This window comes from Apodemus sylvaticus, chromosome X (assembly GCF_947179515.1).
Source record: "Apodemus sylvaticus chromosome X, mApoSyl1.1, whole genome shotgun sequence".
Classification (NCBI taxonomy): domain Eukaryota; kingdom Metazoa; phylum Chordata; class Mammalia; order Rodentia; family Muridae; genus Apodemus; species Apodemus sylvaticus.
Genome location: NC_067495.1, coordinates 95768304 through 95773066, shown reverse-complemented (window position 1 = coordinate 95773066; position 4763 = coordinate 95768304). Strand labels below are relative to the sequence as shown.

Genomic DNA, 4763 nt, shown 5'->3' with positions numbered 1-4763 from the left:
AAATACACCCTAGGAAGAATTGCATAGTATGTGACTATCATGACCTCAACAATCAGGAGGCAGAGGCTGGAAGATCACAACATGTTCAAAGTCAGCCTGCTCTACATAGTGAGTTCCAGGCCAGTTAAATGTACATGTAAAATAACACCAAATCACAGAAGGATATACACTAAAGGAAGAAATAAAGCATAAACGAGTGTGCTAACTGGTTTTGTGTCATCTTCATACAAGCTTGAGTCATCAAAGTGGGTAGAGCCTCACCTGAGAACATGCCTCACTAAGAACACTCTTCAGGCTGGCCTATAGAGCATTTTCTTTTCTTTCTTTCTTTTTTTTTTTTTTTTTGAAAATATTTAAAGTAGTATTTTTTTTATTCGATATATTTTTTTATTTACATTTCCAATGTTTTCCCCTTTTCTAGACCCCCCCACTCCCCAAAAGTCCCATAAGCCCCCTTCTCTCCCCCTGTCCTCCTACCCACCCCTTTCCACTTTGCCGTTCTGGTTTTGCCCTATACTGCTTCACTGAGTCTTTCCAGAACAAGGGGCCACTCCTCCGTTCTTCTTGTACCTCATTTGATGTTTGGATTATGTTTTGGGTATTCCAGTTTTCTAGGTTAATATCCACTTATTAGTGAGTGCATACCATGATTCACCTTTTGAGACTGGGTTACCTCACTTAGTATGATGTTCTCTAGCTCCATCCATTTGCCTAAGAATTTCATGAATTCATTGTTTCTAATGGCTGAATAGTACTCCATTGTGTATATATACCACATTTTTTTGCATCCACTCCTCTGTTGAGGGATACCTGGGTTCTTTCCAGCATCTGGCAATTATAAATAGGGCTGCTGTGAACATAGTGGAGCATGTATCCTAATATCCAATATATATAAAGAACTCAAGAAATTAGACTCCAGAAAACCAAACAACCCTATTAAAAAATGGGGTACAGAGTTAAACAAAGAATTCTCACCTGAAGAACTTCAGATGGCGGAGAAACATCTTAGAAAATGCTCAACTTCATTAGTCATTAGGGAAATGCAAATCAAAACAACCCTAAGATTTCACCTTACACCAGTCAGAATGGCTAAGATTAAAAATTCAGGAGACAGCAGGTGTTGGCGAGGATATGGAGAAAGAGGAACACTCCTCCACTGCTGGTGGGTTGCAAATTGGTACAACCACTCTGGAAATCAGTCTGGCGGTTCCTCCGAAAACTGGGCACCTCACTTCCAGAAGATCCAGCTATACCACTCCTGGGCATATAGAGCATTTTCTATTGAGTGAGTGGTGGAAGGTAGTCCTGGGTTCTGTATAAAAGCAGGCTAAACAAGCCACTTTACTACTACACAAGGTTTTGCAAATTTGCTCTATTTCTTTGGAATAATTGGGCATATATGTGTCCAAATGTTAAAGGTCCTTGTACAGAGTTGGGTTTTGATTGATCAATAAAAATTCCAGCAGCTAATGGTTTGGCAGAGAGGAACAGGCTAGACCCTTAGAGTTGCCAAATCAAGGAAGCAGGAGGGAGGAGAAAGGAACCAGCATGATTTAGGGAGAAAAAGACACGGATGGATGGACATAGGACCTGCAGGAGATAAAAGCAACCAGCCATATGAAATTTGAGGTAAGTGGTGATTGCCAGGGCGAGTGGCTGGAAGTGCTACTAAAGAAGTGTAGCACACACTCACCTCTACATAGGAGGATTGTGAAGGAACAATATCAACAATGACTCCAGAAAGAGCTGGGCACGCACCACACGTGCACCACATGTGAGGACCAGTAATCTAACAGTGAGAGTTCTGGGATACCTGTTACAATAGATTCACTCTATTGTCCCTTGATCTCTCCGTCTGTTTGATATGGCAGGGTATTTTTTGCACATGGAATCACACTGAACCTCAACAGACTGCTGATGAACAAAAGAAGGGATACAGTTAACCTATTGAGGAGATAAGGATGCTGGAAGGGAACCAACCTACCCAGAGTGTCCCCACGTTCTTTTCACCTGATCTGGCTGAGAGACTCCACAGCACACTGTGTTCTTCTCAATGAGCTCTTGCTTCTGGGATGAAGATATGAGACCCTTCTCTGTCACACTGGAAGTTAACACACAGGGAAATAAACCCATGAAATAGAGGAAACCAGGAGACAGCAGCTAAAACCCAGAGGATGGAATGGTGGTGGCTTGTCTGAGCAGACTACATCAGAGGAAGGTATGCACAATGACTTTCCTCTTCCCATCTCATCACACAACCATGAACACACCAGGCCATGCCAGGGAATGTATACACACAACACAGTAGAAATGTAAGCCTGTGCATTTACCACTAGCATTCTGGGTTCCCTACCTGTCTGTGTCCTATTCAGTCACAGAGTGAAACTCTGAGATTCAGGAAACTCTGCAGAAGCATCAAATGAAGATTTAATTTATGCACAATGGCTTTTCACATCAAAACCAGAGAAGAACATTGCCTGAAGTAAGACCTAAATGGAAAAATAAAAATAAAAGTTCATATCTGTTCAAAACTCTACTGCTGAGCTATATTCAGAGGGTACTGAGTGGTGTGATTATAGCCTATATCAACACAAAATGACTAAAGATGCATTTACAGGACCTCTAAGGATTGGCATCATGTCTTTGTGCATGATTTATGGCTTGTAGTTTACTATTTATGGGATTTTTCTGTTATTTCTTCTAGGAGAAAATTATCTATTTTTAATGGAAAAAAATAATATAAGAACACCAAATTTTGTGTTCTTTGAGACATGGCATACACACAATAAATTGAGGGTGTCATGTCAAATTAATTATAATGTGTTTCTGCAGGGTTAGTAAGATTAAGACAAGGTGGGCAGAGGTTGGGACCATGGCATTGCAAGGTTGGGTACACTGACACTTGGGTTTCCTTCACCCTCGTGTGCCTCCCTAGGAGGAAGGCTACCAGGAGCTCTCTGAGACCGAGGCTCCTCGGCTGCTCCAATGCAGGTTTAAATGATCTCTTCAGCCTAAATGTGCATTTATAGAGGAACTGAGGGAGGATAAACCTTGAAGATCAGTCAGTGTCATGGGGACAGCATACAGAAGTGCCTTGATCCTGCTCCTGGAGGAAACAGTCTTTTGTCCTTCCCCCTAGCTTAGAAGAACTCTAGTGAAGCCTTTGTCTTTCACTACTGGGATCCCTGGATGTGCATTACTATCAGGTGGTATTTGACAGTTTGAATCCCTGACATCCAGGGTGCAGAGTTATGTTGATGGTATGAAATCTATCTGGTTGGATAGTAAATGGCCACAAGAGGAAGGACATCTCAGAAGACTAACAAGTGGTATACTAGCCTAGGTGATGTCCAGAGGACTGTGACAGGCATCATAGTTGCAAACAAAATCTTATTCTGCTTCTGGAGAGTGCAGTCCCTGCATTGGACCATAGTCAGATTCTTTACATCCAACCCAGCATCAAAGGCTCTTTGTTCTCCAAGGTTGCTGTCCATGATCACTCACTTTTTCCTTTTTTATTTTTTTTATTTTTAAGGTTATTTTTTGTTTATTTATATTTCAGTCCATTTCTGCCTTCTATACCCCTCCCTTTCCTCCTCCGTCTTGCCTACAAGTAGGTGCTCACCCAATGCTTCCTCCTTCCTGGGCCCTCAAGTCTAGTAAGGATTAAAAGCATTTTCTCCCACTGAGGCCAGACCAGACAGTCCTCTGCTGTATATGTGCTAGGGGCTTCAGATTGGGCCTGCATGCTCCTGGTTGGTGTCTCAATCTCTGGGATCTCCCTGGGAGTCTAGGTTAGTTGAGTCTTCTGCTATTCCTATGTGGTCATTGTCTTTTTCAGGTTATTGAGTCCTTGACCAAATTCAACCTCAGGTTGAATCCAATGGTCAGGTGTAAGTATCTGCCTCTCTGTAATTCAGCTGCTGGTAGGGCCTCTCTCAGGAAACCCTTGTCAGGGTTTGGTCTGTGAGCACACCATAGCATCAGTAATAGTGACAGGCCTTGGTCACCCCCATGAGATGGATCCCAAGTTGGACTGGTCATTGGATGCTTTTCCCCCAGTCTCTTCCCCATTTTTGTTTCTGTGGTTATTTTAGACAGGAGCAATTCTGGATCAGAGTCTTGACTGTGGTTTATTAACACTGTCTACCTAATTGAGGTTGATTCTTTGAGCTCCCTCTTCCCCGTGTTGGGGGTTTTGGCTAAGGTCACCTTCCATGAGTCCTGAGAGTCTTGTACCTCCTAGGTCTCTTGTACTATATAGATGGTTCCCCTACTTCCCATTCTCAGAGGATGCATATTTCCATTCATTCTCCTGGCCCTGTACAATACTCTCTCCTGTCCCCTCCATATCAGACCCTGTTCCTCCTTTCCCCTCTCCCTCCCTTCTCCCACACAGGTCCCTCCCTCCCTCTGCCTACTCTGATTATCCATTCCCCACTTCTAAGCAGTATTAAAGCCTCCTTACTTGGCATTTGTGCATGTTGCAGTGTTCTTTGGGTTGTATCCCAGGAATTCAGTACGTTTTGGGTAATATTCACTTATATAGTTCCACCCATTTACCTGATAAATCACGATGTCCTTGTTTTTATAGCTGAGTAGTATTCCCTTGAGCAAGTGAAGCACATTTTCTGTATCCATTATTCTGCTGAGGGACATCTGGGTGGTTTCTGGCTATTACAAATAAGGCTGCTAGGAACATGGTGGAGCATGGATCCTTGTAGTATCGTGGGGTGTCTTTTGAGTATATGCACAAGGGTGAT

General features: G+C 42.9%; 1 pseudogene; it reads left to right on the top strand.

Annotated features, from left to right (window-relative positions):
• The first annotated feature begins 1617 nt into the window (after positions 1-1617).
• On the top strand, positions 1618-3513 carry LOC127674591 (presenilins-associated rhomboid-like protein, mitochondrial; annotated as a pseudogene).
• The last annotated feature ends 1250 nt before the right edge of the window (positions 3514-4763 follow it).